This window comes from Felis catus, chromosome D4 (genome assembly GCF_018350175.1).
Source record: "Felis catus isolate Fca126 chromosome D4, F.catus_Fca126_mat1.0, whole genome shotgun sequence".
In the NCBI taxonomy this organism is placed as follows: Eukaryota; Metazoa; Chordata; class Mammalia; order Carnivora; family Felidae; genus Felis; species Felis catus.
The window spans coordinates 56,247,549-56,263,687 of NC_058380.1; the positions used below are offsets into that span (position 1 = coordinate 56,247,549).

General features: G+C 43.4%; 1 protein-coding gene across 4 annotated transcripts in view; it reads right to left on the reverse strand.

Moving 5' to 3' along the window:
- Positions 1 to 16,139, reverse strand: part of FAM219A (family with sequence similarity 219 member A) — a 54,334-nt gene that overhangs the window by 36,842 nt on the left and 1,353 nt on the right. The window lies entirely within an intron of this gene.

A 16,139-nucleotide genomic window follows, 5' to 3' on the forward strand; every position in this document is an offset into this window, starting at 1 on the left:
TATTCATTTTATAAATAGCCTGAAAGAGTTTAGGAGCTTGGCTAACGGTCATAACAAAAGTGGTAAAGTTAGAATGTACCCAGCCAACTTTCTACCACAGCTGTGTACAGCTCCTGCCCTGAGGCCAGTGCCCCTCAGTAGGTCACCCTCATCTCCATAGCCCCTCAAGGATACACAAGCCAATTCTTGTAGGAGTTCCCTGAGACTGCCTCACTGCTATAGTTCAGTCCCTTGGCAAATAAAGGATCTGAAACATGAGGTTCCATTAGGAAGTTGACAGGGAGATGGATAGATGGTTCCTGACCAGTTCCCTTTGGTGCCGCTGTTTACTACCTTGACTATCACCTCCCAACTTAGTCTCCCTTCCTGACTCCACATAATTCTTCCTCTTTTTTCCCAAGCCACTGATCACCACCACCACCTTCCCACATCATTATCCCCACTTGGCCTTTCTCTGAGCTTATGATATCCTCTGAGCCAGGGCTGGAAGCAGCAGGACAGCTGAGGGCAGAGAGGACTTTCTGGAAGCTGAAATCCTTAGCGAACACCTTTGGGGTTTGTAAGAGGCCCAGTAGAGGCCCTTCTCACTAGCTGCTGCAATCTACATGCCAGTGTGGCTGCTGGCTTTCCCACTGGAGTCAGGTCTGCCCCTGGACAGAATAGGTTGTAGCATTTGACTTTCGTGGTAAGGAGAATATGAACCCCGTGCCTAACACACAGAGAACAAGACATCCAGGCTGGCACTCTTTCCTCCCTCCAAGAGCTCCAGATATTTTTTTCCATCTCCAGGAGGATGTGTGCAAGTCATATAATGTTGGAAGACTCAGGCAGGAGCTCTTCATTGGGACAGTCAAGTTGCTCACTAAATATTACACGTCACACATCACAACTCCATTAATAGCTCCTCCAGCCTCACAACAAAGCTAGCAGCACAGTCATCAGCTCTGCTACCTATGAGAGACAGGCTGGACCAGCCCTCCTACATTCTTCCATGTCCTTTACTCCTGAAAACTTACCTAATGCTGTAAAGGGAGAGGATGGAGAAAGGTCAATTTGTAAGAGATTCAGACTACCAAATCTGGGAGCCCCCATCCCACCGGAGAACATGTAGCAAGTCACTCCTTGTCAGGGATTCCAGGTCCTTCTCATTCTGTGGTCTGAGCTCAAACATTACTTTTTTTTTTTTTAAGATTTTTTTTTAGATTTTTTTTTTAAAGATTTTTTTTGGGGGGCCATCTGAGTGGCTCAGTCGGTTAAGCATCTGAGTCTTGATTTCTGCTCAGGTCTTAATCTCACAGTTCATGAGTTTGAGCCCTGCAAAAGGCTCTGAGCTGACAGTGCAGAGGCTGCTTGGGATTCTCTCTCTCCCTCCCTCTCTCTCTCTCAAAATAAATAAATAAACTTAAAAAAAATTTTATTTTTAAGTAATCACTACACCCAATGTGGGGCTTGAACTTACAACCCTGAGATCAAGAATCCCATGCTCTACTGACTAAGCTAGCCAGGTGCCCCAACCATGACTTTCTTTCTTTTTTAAAATTTTGTTTTAATGTTTATATATTTTTGACAGAGGGAGAGACAAAGCATGAGCGGAGGAGGGGCAGAGAGAGAGGGAGACACAGAATCTGAAGCAGGCTCCAACTGGGGCTCCAACTCACAGACCGCGAGATCATGACCTGAGCCGAAGTCAGACGCTCAACCAACTGAGCCACCCAGGCGCCCTATCTTTTTTTTTCTTTTTAAATATTTATTTAAATTTTAGTTAACACACAGCACAACATTGGTTTCAGGAACAGAATTCAGTGATTCATCACCTCCCTCCATCAACTTTCAGTTCATTCTCTGTTGTTAAGAATCTCTTATGGGGTGTCTGGGTGGCTCAGTTGGTTAAGCGTCCTACTTAGGCTCAGGTCATGATCTCACAGTTCGTGGGTTCAAGCCCTACACTGAGCTCTGTGCTGACAGCTCAGAGCCTGGAGCCTGCTTCAGATTCTGTCTCCCTCTCTGCCCCTCCCCTACTCGCATTCTGTCTCTCTCTCAAAATAAATAAACATAACAAAAATTTTTTTAAAAAAGAGTCTCTTATGACTTGTTTCTGCTCCCCTTCCCCCCCCTTCCCACATGTTCATCTGGTTTGCTTCTTAAGCAAAATTCCATATATGAGTGAAATCATATGGTATTTGTCATTCTCTGACTGACATATTTCATGTAGCATAATATACTCTAGCTCCATCCACATCGTTGCAAATGGCAAGATTTCATATTTTTTGATGGCTAATATTCCATCGTATATAAATACCATATCTGCTTTTTAAAAAATGTTTTTATTTATTTTTGAGACAGAGAGAGACACAGCATGAGCAGGGGAGGGGCAGAGAGAAAGGGAGACAGAATCTGAAGCAGGCTCCAGGCTCTGAGCTGTCAGCACAGAGTCCAACGCGGGGCTCGAACTCATGAACTGTGAGATCATGACCCGAGCTGAAGTTGGACGCTTAACCAACTGAGCCACTCAGGCGCCCCTATACCATATCTGCTTTATCCATTCTTCAGTCAATGGACATTTGGGCTGTTTTCATAATTTGGGTATTGTTGATAATTTTGCTATAAACATTGGGGCACATGTACCCCTTCAAATGTGTGTTTTTGTATTATTTGGGTAAAAATACCTAGTACTGCAGTTGTTGGATTGTAGAATAGTTCTATTTTTAACTTTTTGAGGGACCTCCATACTGTTCTCCAGAGTGTCTGCACCAGTTCTCATTCCCATCAACAGTGCAAGACCGTTCCCACTTTCTCTACATCCTTGCCAATACCTGTTGTTTCTTGTGTTGTTAATTTTAGCTATTCTGACAGGTGTGAAATGGTATTTCATTGTGGTTTTGATTTGTATTTCCCTGATGATGAATGATATTGAACATCTTTTGATGTGTCTGTTGACCACCTGGATGTCTTCTGTGGAAAAGTGTCTATTCATGTCTTCTGCCCATTTCTTTTTTTTTTTTTTTCAACGTTTATTTATTTTTGGGACAGAGAGAGACCGAGCATGAACAGGGGAGGAGCAGAGAGAGAGGGAGACACAGAATCGGAAACAGGCTCCAGGCTCTGAGCCATCAGCCCAGAGCCCGACGCGGGGCTCGAACTCACGGACCGCGAGATCGTGACCTGGCTGAAGTCGGACGCTTAACCGACTGCGCCACCCAGGCGCCCCATTCTGCCCATTTCTAAACTGGATTATTTGTTTAGTTTGGGAAGTTCTTTATAACTTTTGGATCCCAAACATTACTTTCTCATTGGAGCCTTACCTGACATCCCCAGTCTAATGTGGGAGGTTTTATTATTCTCTCTCATGCTATCTTGTTCTTGTCTTTTTCATCGCTTGTCATAGTTTGTTATTGTAATTTTGTTAGCACACTTCATTTGTTTAGTATCTATCTCTCCTACTGGACTTCCAGCTCATATAGGCAGGGACCATGTTTGCTTTATTCATCACATTATTCCTTGTGTCTGGTACAGTGTCTTACAGAGAACAAATGTCCAATGGTACTTTTTTAAGATTAAAAAAGTATATTTATTTATTCTGAGAGAAGGAGTGCATGTGCATGAGCAGGGAAGGGGCAGAAAGAGAGGGAGAGAGAGAGAATCCCAAGCAGGTTCCATGCTGACAGTGCAGAGCCTGACATGGGGCTCGATTCCACGAACTCATGAGATTATGACCTGAGCCAAAATCAAGAGTCAAACACTTCACTGACTGAACCACCTAGGTACCCCATAGGATTTTATTTTTAAGTAATCTCTACACCTAACGCGGGGCTTGAACTCACAACCCCAAGATCAAGAGTCACATGCTTTACTGACTGAGCCAGCCAGGCATCCCCCCTCTGCCAACAATAGTATTTTTTGAATAATGAATGAGAGCCCCAATTCATGTATCTCCTTGAATCTCTCACAATTCTCTACATGTACTTTCTATTCCACTCATTAATTCCCACCTACTCATTCTCCTCTGGGTCTCTACTAGGTCCCCTCCTTAGAATCACCTCCTAATATCCTCTCCATTCGTACTCATCTTTAAAGAAACCAGTTGCACTCTTCTGTAGTTCTGTTTCATAAAAGCAACTCACAACATAGCACATAAAATCGGACCCCCCCAAATAAGGATATCATATGTATCAAGTTATGTGCTAGAGGTTTTAGAGGCTTTAGGGATGGTTGAGACCTCACTAGAATAATCAGAGAAGAATTCCCCTGGAGAAAGGGAGTTTATATGGTCTTCTGAAGGATAGGTGGGGGTGGGATAGGCAGACAAGGAAAGGGGAGAGAGTTCTTAAGAGGAGAGGAGGTCTTGGGGCTCCTGGTTGGTTCAGTCAGAAGGGCATATGACTCTTGATCTTGGAGTCATGAATTTGAGCTCCATGTTGGGTACAGAAATTACTTAAATAAATAAACCTAAAAGAAGGGTGGGGAGAGTTGGCCTCAAGATGCCAATAGACAAGAGGAGGTGAGGGGCCTGGTTAGACCTATCACAAGGAAAGTTGGCATGAATGGTAGAAAATATGGCCAGCCAGGAGGAGCAAAACTTAGTGTAGATGCCTCAAAAGCAAGTGGAGAAGTTTAAGTTGATGAAGAATTTAATTAGGTCCCAAATTGTATCAAGGGCCTGGGAGTCAGGATGTTCTGGCCATGCCAACCTCCAGCTGTTTAATAGCCAAGCCGTTTCTGGGATTCTGCTTGCATATCTGTAAAATGGGCAAAAATGACTTTCCCAGTCCGCTTCACAAGGTGATTCAGGTACTTTGGAAACATCTTTTCATCTACCTTAGAAAGAAATTTACAGGGGCGCCTGGATGGCTCGGTCGGTTGAGCGTCCGACTTCGGCTCAGGTCACGATCTCGCAGTCTGTGAGTTCGAGCCCCGCGTCGGGCTCTGTGCTGGCAGCTCAGAGCCTGGATTCTGTGTCTCCCTCTCTCTCTGCCCCTCCCCCGCTCATGCTCTGTGTGTCTCTCTCTCTGCCAAAAATAAATAAACATTAAAAAAAAAGTTAAAAAAAAAAGAAAGAAATTTACAATAAGGATAATTGCAACCATAAACTTCAAATTCTAAAGAGAATGTATTAGGGCCACAGGACAGGTAGAATGGACAGTTCATACTTTATTGAAAGAGAGATAAGGATGCATGAAGAATGTGGCATTTTTGTGATAGGCCCTGAAAGACAGGAAAGATTAGCAAACACATATTAACAGAAAAGTAGGAAGGTTGCTGCTCGTGCTAAATTCCACAGTGGATTTTTTAGGCATGTTTATATTGCACACACATAATAGAGCCACGTCTATTGCTAGAGTGTTGTTCCTAGCTCCTCCTTTAGTGTGGCATTTTGCAAAGAGCAACATGTTTTCCAGGTGCCCTGGCCTCTGGCCCCAGTTTGAGAACCGTTACCACAGGGAACAGGAGGCAATGAAGCCCAGAGATAGAAGCATGTTTATGCTCCCAACCCAAAGGCCCTGGTTCCTCCTTGTGAATATTAAGTCTAACTGTTTTTCCTTTTTAACTCCAGCAGTTTAGGCATTTAAAAACCTTAAAATGCTTTCCCTGCAACTATATATATATATTTTTAAGGCTGAACAGCCTCAGTTCTTCCAACTGTTCTCACGTAATGTGGTTTTGACTCCTTTCTTCATTCCAATCACTTCCCCTCTTGAATAATGGCATCAGCATAGAACATATGACTTCAGATAGCACTGACCTGTCACCTTCAAGGACCTGAACTCCTAGGACCTGAATGCGGCTCAACAGCTCGTTACCTTTGCTCATGGCCATGTCACATAGTAAGTTTATATGAAGTCTTTTGTCCATATAAGCACTAGCTTTCTGAAGGTCTATCCTAGCCTACACAATCCACAGCCTCACCTAGATTCAAATTCCACATTGCTGAATCCAGCCAGCTCCCTCTCTGAGAGTAAGAATCAATTACAAAATGTAGCATAGCTTCTTTTTTTTTTAAGTTATTTATTTATTTATTTATTTATTTATTTATTTATTTTGAGAGAGAGAGAGAGAGAGAGAACAGGAGTGGGGCAGAGAGAGAGAGAGGGAGAGAGAAAATCCCAAGCAGGGTCTGCTCAGTGCAGAGTCTGATGCAGGGCTTGATCTCATGACTGTGAGATCATGACCTGAGCCAAAAACAGGAGTCAAATGCTTAACTGAATGAGCCACCCAGGTGCCCTGTGGCATAGTTTCTAATAAATATGAAACCACCATCTCACTAGCTCCAGTGAATCCTTACCTGTATTAGCAGCCAGCCTAGCCCAACATGTGACCCCAGTTTTTTGCCTTGATTCTACACTGCTAAGACAAAGGCTTACCCTATTTCAGATGTATCTTGAGTTCAACATAACAGTAGGTACAGTTATTAAAGATGATCATGAATCCTCAACTGATAATAATAGAAGTACACTATCAATGTTATGGGTTGCGGCTGGTCCCACAGTAGTCTGAGTCAGTTAGACCAGATGAGGAGGTCTAGGTCTAATTCCAGGGACAACAACCTCAAAGTATCCACTTACAGCAGCCAGGATAACTGGAGATGTGGAAACCAGTCTCTGGGAAAATGGTAGGAGGAAAATGCAGGTTCTATTTAGCCTGGGAAAAAGAGAGTGCTAAGGCTGTACAGTTCACAGTAGGGCCCTTCCTCTCCAGTAAACTGCTGGCTTAAGGGTCTCATCTTATAGCCTATTCCTTCTCATTGCTCCTTTAGTCAAGGGCTTATATTTTCATCTGAAGTGTGGCCAACTACTTATATGATACTTACGAGGTTTTTTCCTAAATCTGCCTCTTTTCCCCTTATTCGGTCAGCAGAGTCAAGGTTACTTCCTCTTCTTGGCCTATCTATTTCCAAAGAATTATTAACTTTATATAAGGTCAATACTTCAAAAATCCATGTTGGAGATGAGGGTAGGAAAGATCAGTTTTCTCCATTCATTTCTTTTTTTTTTTTTTTTTTTTTTGCCACTGAACATGTATTGCCTCATTTTATTTTTTTTAATATATGAAATTTATTGTCAAATCGGTTTCCATACAACACCCAGTGCTTATCCCAAAAGATGCCCTCTTCAATACCCATCACCTACCCTACCCTCCCTCCCACCCCCATCAACCCTCAGTTTGTTCTCAGTTATTTATTTATTTATTTATTTATTTATTTATTTATTTATTTATTTATTTTTACTTTTTATTTTTTTCAATATATGAAATTTATTGTCAAATTGGTTTCCATACAACACCCAGTGCTCATCCCAAAAGGTGCCCTCCTCAATATCCATCACCCACCCTCCCCTCCCTCCCACCCCCCATCAACCCTCAGTTTGTTCTCAGTTTTTAAGAGTCTCTTATGCTTTGGCTCTCTCCCACTCTAACCTCCTTTTTTTTTTCCTTCCCCTCCTCCATGGGTTTCTGTTAAGTTTCTCAGGATCCACAGAAGAGTGAAAACATATGGTATCTGTCTTTCTCTGTATGGCTTATTTCACTTAGCATAACACTCTCCAGTTCCATCCACGTTGCTACAAAGGACTATATTTCATTCTTTCTCATTGCCACGTAGTACTCCATTGTGTATATAAACCACAATTTCTTTATCCATTCATCAGTTGATGGACATTTAGGCTCTTTCCATAATTTGGCTATTGTTGAGAGTGCTGCTATAAACATTGGGGTACAAGTGTCCCTATGCATCAGTACTCCTGTATCCCTTGGGTAAATCCCTAGCAGTGCTACTGCTCGGTCATAGGGTAGGTCTATTTTTAATTTTTTGAGGAACCTCCACACTGCTTTCCAGAGCGGCTGCACCAGTTTGCATTCCCACCAACAGTGCAAGAGGGTTCCCGTTTCTCCACATCCTCTCCAGCATCTATAGTCTCCTGATTTGTTCATTTTGGCCACTCTGACTGGCGTGAGGTGATATCTGAGTGTGGTTTTGATTTGTATTTCCCTGATGAGGAGAGACGTTGAGCATCTTTTCATGTGCCTGTTGGCCATCCGGATGTCTTCTTTAGAGAAGTGTCTATCATGTTTTCTGCCCATTTCTTCACTGGATTATTTGTTTTTTGGGTGTGGAGTTTGGTGAGCTCTTTATAGATTTTGGACACTAGCCCTTTGTCTGATACGTCATTTGCAAATATCTTTTCCCATTCCATTGGTTGCCTTTTAGTTTTGTCAATTGTTTCCTTTGCTGTGCAGAAGCTTTTTATCTTCGTGAGGTCCCAATAGTTCATTTTTGCTTTTAATTTCCTTGCCTTTGGGGATGTGTCAAGTAAGAAATTGCTGCGACTGAGGTCAGAGAGGTCTTTTCCTGCTTTCTCCTCTAGGGTTTTGATGGTTTCCTGTCTCACATTTAGGTCCTTTATCCATTTGGAGTTTATTTTTGTGAATGGTGTAAGAAAGTGGTCTAGTTTCATCCTCCTGCATGTTGCTGTCCAGTTCTCCCAGCACCATTTGTTAAAGAGACTGTCTTTTTTCCATTGGATATTCTTTCCTGCTTTGTCAAAGATTAGTTGGCCATACTTTTGTGGGTCTAGTTCTGGGGTTTCTATTCTATTCCATTGTCTCCATTCATTTCTTAGAGAGCCATATCATAAGAGTCCAGCCCCTCTGTGAAACAGATTGCTGAGCCGGCTAACATCTCTAAGATTCTTCCTTTCCTGTGTTCTTTGCCTAGGATAACTATGATGGCTCAGGCCTCAGGGCTGCCAGGATGGCAAGCAGAAATTATGCTTCCCCCACTAAAGACCATGGCAGATGTGGAAAATCAACCACATCACTCATTCTCACTGACCCAGAACTCTGCTTCAGAATCCACCTTACTACATGGCCCAGAGAGCCACTACTGATCAATGGACATTGATACAAGGGGTGAAACCTGCTTATCATTCATGCTTTATATAGCCCATGGAGTAGGGAGTGTAAAATGATTATTCAGGAATGCCTTTTGAGCTGCTAAGACCAGGGGGCACATTTAATAGTACCATAGAGGAAGTACTGAGGTACCCTACCTAATCAGGAAATCACTTTTTCAGCTTAAATCCCAGTTGAGATGGGATTCCTTCTGATGAGAGATTTCTTTCTGATGACTATAATCTTTATAGTTTCTCCTGCTTAGCACAACACAAAAGGGCAGAGCACAGCCCACAGGTAAAAAGAAGAAACAGAATTGAGGCAAGCAGCAACCACACAAAGATTAAAAGTAAAGTACTAAATGGGTAAAGTGTACAGTATGTGAATTATATCTCAATGAAGCTGTCAAAAAAAAAGTTAAAGGTAAAAATACTGGTTTCACTAAACCAACATTTAGTAGAGGGACTGAAAGGAAGTAAAATGCCTTTAGTATTATCATGAGAAAAACTAGGCACTAAGTATTTGCTTTTGCATTGACCAAAGTTCACCAAGAACTTCCTACTAATGGCAGTAAGTCCAGACCTTGACATAAAGCCGCAACATCCCATTACAGACTAGCATGGGATAAAATGGTGTGGGTTATAAAAGAGACTTAAAAGAACTGGGAATACTACAAATCTAGACTGAATCAAAAAAGAGGCTAATTTCTAAGACAGAATTTCCCAAAGAGTATTCCGTAAACCACATTTGTTCTGTAGGATGTTAATAGATGTAACATGAAAAAAGGCCTCATAGGGGTGCCAGGGTGGCTCAGTCAGTTAAGTGTCCGACTTCAGCTCAGATCATGATCTCATGGTTCATGAGTTTGAGTCCCACATCGGCCTCTGTGCTGATAGCTCAGAGCCTGGAGCCTGCTTCGGATTCTGTGTCTCCTTCTCTCTCTGCCCTCCCCCACTTACACTCCCCTCTCTCTATCAAAAATAAATAAATATTTTTTTAAAAAGTACCATAGATACACAAACTTGAGAAACATTGGGTTAAACAAAGCTGGAAAGGTTTATTTATTGCAGAACTTCTCAGAGCCTTTAAAACACTAGTAAACACTGTGATGGGATAGTGTATAGTGTTTCCCAAAGGAATTTGTCTATAGATCTTTTTTATTCCCCCATAAAGTATCTCAAAGGACCAATGTTTCTAAGAATTATACTATAGAAAATGCTGGTCTAAGCCATGCTTCACTAAGTGCTTCACCAATTCCTTTACAAAGATAAAACTGGAAATTATTATGGGAACTATAAATCATTTATAGTTTGTAGATAATTATGTTTAAGTTAACTACATAGTAAAATATGTATGGTTCTTACTCCATGATTCAGATGCAGTTAATTCAATAAATCTTAGTTAAAGTATCCCTTCAGGTATTGTAGATAGAGGGGGTGGACTCTGGTTAGGACAGCCAAAGTCTGGTGACGAAAACAGGAAAAACCAGGCCAGGTACCACAGTAGCTGGACTTGTTTCTGCCTGAGTGTGGCCTTTTGTCATACTTACATTTCTCAGGGCTGGAATGGTCAGAGAACACCCTTTGTGGCCATTAGTCGCATCTTATGCACATAAATACATCATTGTTATTATAGAAACTTAAAATTGACCTTCAAGAACCACCTGATACTCAACTTGGCATTGCTAAATAACAATAGCAGCAACAGCAAATGCAATGACATATCTGCTTGAACTAGCTCCTAAGAATGTACCACCTAGAGGGAACTCCTACTTGGTCCCTGTCTAAGGTCCTCCAGGCCAGATCCCATGAGCCTCCTTTCTAGTGGGCTTCTCCACTCCAGAGTCCCTTCCTAGAGCCAAGGAGTTCATCTGGCTGCCCCACAGTGAAGTCTTTGGGTCATGTGCCAATTTCTGAACTCCAGAGCAGAGCTAGATCCAAAGCTGGTTCCAGCTCTGCCCCCTTCCTTCCTTCCTTTCTCTGGCCCAGATGGCCACTTTCCCACTAGAGTCTCCTTAGGAAACAATGACTTGAGAGCCTGTTGAGCCATGCCTCTTGCTTCAGCTAGCATCTCTGAGTATCTCCTATTAGTCTGATTCTCCTCTTCCAGTTCTCTTTGGGGCTCCCTGTACCTATTCTCCCAGGGTCTGCTGGAAGGCATGAAGCAGCTAAGCCCAAGAAGCTGAGTCTCCTACATCCTTTCCAGACACAAGGCTCCATCTGCCCTTTCAAGTAGGGGAGGGGGTGCCTGAGGTGAATCAGGTTCAAGTGAAGAAGGCTCTGTTTTCCATTTCTTTTCACTATGGGCAATAGTCAAAAGCAGCAGGCAGGTGGGGGCTGGAAATGATTCAGCCTAACACCCAGCTGCCCATGGAAGCACCTGCCAACTGAGACTACACTTGGGGCCTAATTTAAGAAGACAAGTCACCTCCGAGCAATCTCACTCTAGAAGCCTGCTCCCTTGGTACACCTTGCCTGGAAGATAGCAGCCTGGAAACTGCTTCTCTCCCAAGTACAGCTTTCCAGGCTGGTCTCAGAGAAGGGGGGTATGTGTCCTTTTCCATTCTGACTCTTGCAAGTGAAGCGGTAACTTACACACCCATTCTAAAAGAAGTCAGTGAAAGAGTCTAGCTGAACCAAGTAGAGAGTAAACTTTTATAAGCTTAACCAGGGTGATACTAAAAGGCCAGGCCAGAAAATGCAAAATAAAGAACTCTCTTAGCCAACAAAGGATTTTATTTTTCCTTTATCAGAGCGCTGCTGGGAAAACAACAACAACAACAGCAACAAAATACCATGACTCCTTACTGCCACCAATTCGCTTGCATTCATCAAAGCAGGTTTCAGGAGAAAAGTATTTACTAGCAGGTGAGCACATGTCTTAGTATCCTTTTTGAGGCTGTTGGGGCCAGTGTCACTCTGGTCTTTGGCTCCAGGACTTCTGGGTCCCTCATAACCCCAAGAATGCAATTTCAACATCAGAGCAAAGGAAAACAGCAGACTTCTCCCATATAAGCAGTCCCTGAAGCCAAGAGGTACACAGACCCAACCTCCCAAACCACGACAATTTCCTGGGGTGGTGATGGTGCCTCTTGCCTTCCAGATATCCATGCCATAAACCTGAGAGTCATCCTTGACTCCCAACCTCTCCATCAGAACTCCAGACATATACCATATCCTGCCTATTCTGCTATATTAGGATCTATATATGTGTCCCTCCTCTCTTTCTGCTTTAGCGTAGGTTTTCATCATCTCTTGCCTGGATTATTATTGCACCACCTCCATATTCGTTTTCCAACCTCCAATGTCACCTCCCATCTCTCATCCAGAATTGGAGTGATAGTGCTAAACTCAAATTTGACCATTTTATTCCCTTAATTACAACGCTTCATTCATTCAAATGCACGCTTTTGTTTCTTCCTCCATACCCTTTGCTTGGAACCCTTACCCTCACCTCATCTTATTGGTTTGTCAAGCTGCTAGTCTTCTTCTAAGAGCCAGTTTAGCAATGTCCCCTCTGTGAAACCTTTCCTGATCACTTGATGAGAGCCCTTCCTGTTTTCCTTTGGCCCTGCTTGACGTCGTTCTTACTTCGTGCAGTGCTAATTACCCATAGTACCTCAAGCCATCTTGACTGTGTGTATTCCTGAATCAAGAATCTGTGTTATCAAGCCCAACACAACATCTGGCAGAAAGTAAGTTCTTACTGTTTGTTGATTGAAGAGAGGAGTAGTAAAGGAGAAGGTGGAGGCCTGAGCAAATCTGATCCTCCCTTTGCAATATAGGAAAAGAGAAGAGGGTGTTCCTCTTCCCAAAACCTGAGAAGTACTACTGGGTCATAAGCCACATGCACCCACTAGGAGAACCTACTCTTAAACTGAAAAGCCATCTGACCACAAGAAGGTAACTTGAGGCTCCCAGACCACAGGATACACATGAGTCAGTTTCCCTTAGTGGCTTCCGGCTCTCTTTACAATGTTCTCTCTGCCACTTTCAGGAGCTACTGTGGCCTACTCACTGAATTACTATCTTGACCATCCCCATCCATGAGTGTCAAGAGGCAAGAGGAGCCTCAGATATCTTTCCAAACTCATGTGGTCAAAGGATCAAAACCTCAGCATTCCTCATCTTCTTCCAAGGGAGGTGCCACTATTACTCAGGGGCACCCTTCGCTGATTTCCACTCTTTCCTGACATATATCTAAGAGCTTCCTATAGCTATTTGAGCCTATCCTTCTCCTGGCCACCTACTGGAGAAATCTCATTTGTCTCTATCCTTAAAGTATCTGGAAATGAGCATATGCTCATGAACTAAACAAATGAGTTAATGGATAATATGGGTTTCAAGGAGGACAGACTAGCATTTCTTTCAGGCGTACAGAGACCCCATATGGTGCCATATGCTTTTTTTTTTTTTTTTTTTTGGTTGTCTCTTAGGTCTTTGAGAGCACAGGAGGTAAGATTTTGCCTGACATAATTAAGTCCTTAAAAGCTCCATTTTTTTCCCCTCAACAAATCTCTTCCTTTCCAATTGAAGCCAAAGAGAAGACATAGACTATGAGGCTGCACTAACCAGCCCAACAGACAAATAGGGCCAGAGAGACTATCCCTGCTACTCACACAAACAACAGCCCAAATCCAACCCAACTGCTCAACAGAGAGCCATGGATATCTGGGAACTTCCCTAGATCAGTGAGGTGCATGTGTGGCTTGGACACAAAACTGAGTACAAGGTGTACTTATCCCTGAAAGTTTCTTTGGAAAATCTATGTTCAGAAACACTCAGGATTGTCTGGGAGATGAACACAGCAGGAGTGGAGCACAGGGAATAGGTCTCCAAGAGCAATTCTCATTCCTTTCATAAGGAGACAGGAAGAGACCCTGGGGAGCTCTCAGTGATAGGCCCAGGCCTGGTTCAGCTGCTGAGATGCAGCCAGGCCAATTAAATAATTGTGATGGGAAAAGAAAGGAAGCCATTCCTTTCAGGCAAACTGCCACCCCAGACAGGAGGCTCCACACAGCTGTGGCAACAGCAGCAGTAACAACAGGGCAGAGATCTCTTCCTCTTCTTCCCACTAGTTGAAACTAATGCTTAAATTAGCACCTTGGAAACACCCAGATCTGTTGGCTGTGCCTTCTCTCCCAGCTCCTGCCACTCTCTTAGACCTCTTTTTCAAGCCTGAGGTTCTCTTTCAAGTAAAAAAAAAAAAAAAAAAAAAAAAAAAGAAATAAAAATCTTCTTCCCTAGAAGAGCCTTTTAAGTAAGGAATGCCTTCTGGATTCTTTCCACCACTATGGGTGAGGGAGGGTTATTTAAATGATGGAGTCCCTGTGATAGGCCTTTATCAGTACAGCTTGGTCCAGAAAAGAGCAGTGAAGCTAATACCAGCATTGCCTTGTTTCCATTAGGGCTAAAGGAGACAGCCCCTATTCTGCCCTCAGAGGGGCAGGCCCACACTGAAGGAGTAAGCATGAACAATAAACTTCTGCCAAACTGTGTCTGTGTTGCTAACCACTGTGTCCCCAATACCTAGTGTAAGATCTGGAACAGAGACGATACTACAGAAATATTTGGTGAATGAATTAGCTAAATCAGTGATATCAACTCCCTATGATATTCCTTGGAAGACAGAGTGAAGAGCTATTGCTTAAATGTTAAAGAGATAGTTTGTCTTCATTTCATAAATGAGAAAACTGAATCCAGAGGAGAGGAGAGACTTCCCAGAGGTCTCAATAAATAATAAATAGGTCACAGTTGAGTTTGATCCCGGGACCCTAGTTTTTATGGTCTACTCAAATACCTCTAAAGAGCCACTTTGCTCTTCTCTTTTGTGGTATACTGTTTTGATTCCTTATGCCCTGCAATGAAGGCTCTTTCAGAAATGCTACACAAGAATCTGCTAGTCTCAATAATACACAGAGCATTTAAAGAGTTCTGGGGATCCTCTAGATTTCAACCTGGAAACAGAGGTCAAGAAGCAGAAATCTACAGGGCAATGTCTGTGCCCCTAAAGGGGGGGTTACTGAATTGCCACTCCCATCACTCTCATCAACCTCAACAAAGTATCCTCTTACAGAGGACTCCTTTAGCCTTCAAGTAAAGGGTCTGAGGGCAACCACAGCTTTTCTGATAAGTGCCTCCTTGCATGAGCACTTCTAATCCAGAGTCACACAGACCAGAGCATTTTAGGAGTCTTCTGGGGTCACTATTTACTCAAACTATCACTGGGAATTTCAGGCAATAACAAAGGTACCAAGGACAACTAAGAAAGCCTTGTGACCTCATTCCTTCCCCCCCTTTCCTTGGACAACTATTGACTACCTTCTCAGGAACCCCAGATGGGAGGCAAGAACCAACTCATTGCTTTCTTCTCATGACTAACTTGGACCTCCTTTCCCTCCTATTTCATCCATCATCCCTTTTGGTTCTCGATTAGATGCTTAGAACTGGAAGGGCCATCTAATTTGACAAGCCAGGTTGGTTGGAAAGATAATCCAGAAAAGAATGTCCTCTTAAACCAGCCTAAAGTTCTTCAAGTTCATGGGACAGACTTCTCACCAGGATTTTCTGGCCCCCAAATATTCCAATGATGGTATCAGCCTAGGAAAAAAAAGTCCATCAGCACCTCTCTCCCCAGTTTAATACTGTATACTTATGTAGAGCTTCTGTTTGGGCTTCTAGAACTAAGTAGTAACAAAAAGGGAAAAGGGCTCATTTCCTGCTAGGTGGCTCCTAATGATTCTCTCTACCATCCCCCAAAAGGTGTGGCTTAGAGTTGGTCATGGGTCCCTGACAAAGTCTGTCTGGTCTGCTGTAATGGGCAGGTTACTTACTCAGGAAGCTACAAAGCACATCTGTTAGCCAGGGGTCTAGGGGCCCAAATGTGGAACATACTCCTCACCTCCTCACCTAACATATAAGGAGGAGCCTTAGGGAGCCCCAGATCTTCAAGCTTTGGAGAGCTCTGCTAGGCTCCAGCATAGCTCAGAGAATAGGGCATCCACGCCTTTCAGGTTCCTGGCCTACCCTGCCTCCTTCCAGCTCCCCCTCAGGCTCCAAGGAGGAAGGGAGAAGGAAAAGTGAACAGAGCGGGGCACTCCCTCCCTTCCCCCTCTCCTTATACCAGCTGGCTAGGCCGCTGCGGCGCCTCTCGCCCCACTGCCCACCGCCGGTCGTACAAGCCAGTCAGGTAATCCCCCTGAGCGGTGGCCATAGGGCATGGTCTCCCCTAAGCTTGGCCTCGGTCGCCCGCGTCGC